Source organism: Onychomys torridus, chromosome 2 (genome assembly GCF_903995425.1).
Source record: "Onychomys torridus chromosome 2, mOncTor1.1, whole genome shotgun sequence".
Classification (NCBI taxonomy): Eukaryota; Metazoa; Chordata; class Mammalia; order Rodentia; family Cricetidae; genus Onychomys; species Onychomys torridus.
Genome location: NC_050444.1, coordinates 148,245,985 through 148,247,057, shown reverse-complemented (window position 1 = coordinate 148,247,057; position 1,073 = coordinate 148,245,985).

Sequence of the window (1,073 nt, the reverse complement as noted above, 5' to 3'; positions counted from 1 at the left end):
TGTTTTCAAATAAAGGTTCTAGAATCTGTGTGTGTATGGCACAAGTGTAACATGATATGATGCACGTGTAGGGAGGTCAGGGAACAACTTTGTAGTGTGTTCTCTCTCTCTACCTTTAGGTGGGTTCCAGGGATTGGAGTCATGCCATTGGACTTCAGGAGACTTTTATCCGCTGAGCCATTTTGCTGCCCATTCTAGACTTTATTGCCAGAGAGCCTTTTCGTTTATAGTGGGGAATGAAATCCTCAATGGGCATGGGACTAACCCAACGCTTGAGAGGCATGCTGAGATGTGACCATATTTGGAAGCCCCTTGAGCTCTTAATGGAGAGGCCACTTTACTGAAGGAAGTGAGTAGGATAAGAAGAGTTCGGGGGAGGCCCCTGGAGAAAGCTCCAGTGTGTAGGAGCATCAGCTTGCAGCCCTCTGGCTCATTACTGTTTGCAGCTCAAACTGCCAGTCCAGGTGCCTGGATGACTGAACCGTGGCCACACACAGGGTGAGTGGGGTGCTTTGAATCCTAGACCTGTCATTAGGTCATTGCACACATGATCTGTATCAAATAGCCTGTATCTCTTTCCTCATCTGGAGGATAGGGGGTTGGTAGTCTGGTGCGAGGATTTGTGATGAGCCACGGAATGAGCCCGAGTTAGTCTCTCAACTGTGCCAGAACACCCTGTTTTGTGGCTATCACTGTTGGCTGGTTGATGGCACAGGACATTTTGGGGAAGACCAGGGTAAGAACTACCCAAATATCAGAGTTGAAGTCCATCGTGCCCTATGAACTAATGCTGGATGCTATCCAGGTATGCATTCTGTCCACCCGCCCTCCAAAATTGTGCCCATAGGGAAAGTGAGTTGCTTGTCTGGCCTGGAAGACATTCCCTCTTGATGTTTCAGGTAGAAGATACATAAAGAATTTGCGTAGGAAGTTATGGGAGGGTAGGGGGTGTGTGTACCCTCAGGTTCAGACAAGGCTGGAGCGGAGAACCGCTGCCAGCTAGCCACCTTGCGGTCCTCACATTGCAAAGTTGGTAGTAGCCCATGGAAGCTTTGGGCAAGGGATGCCAGGAG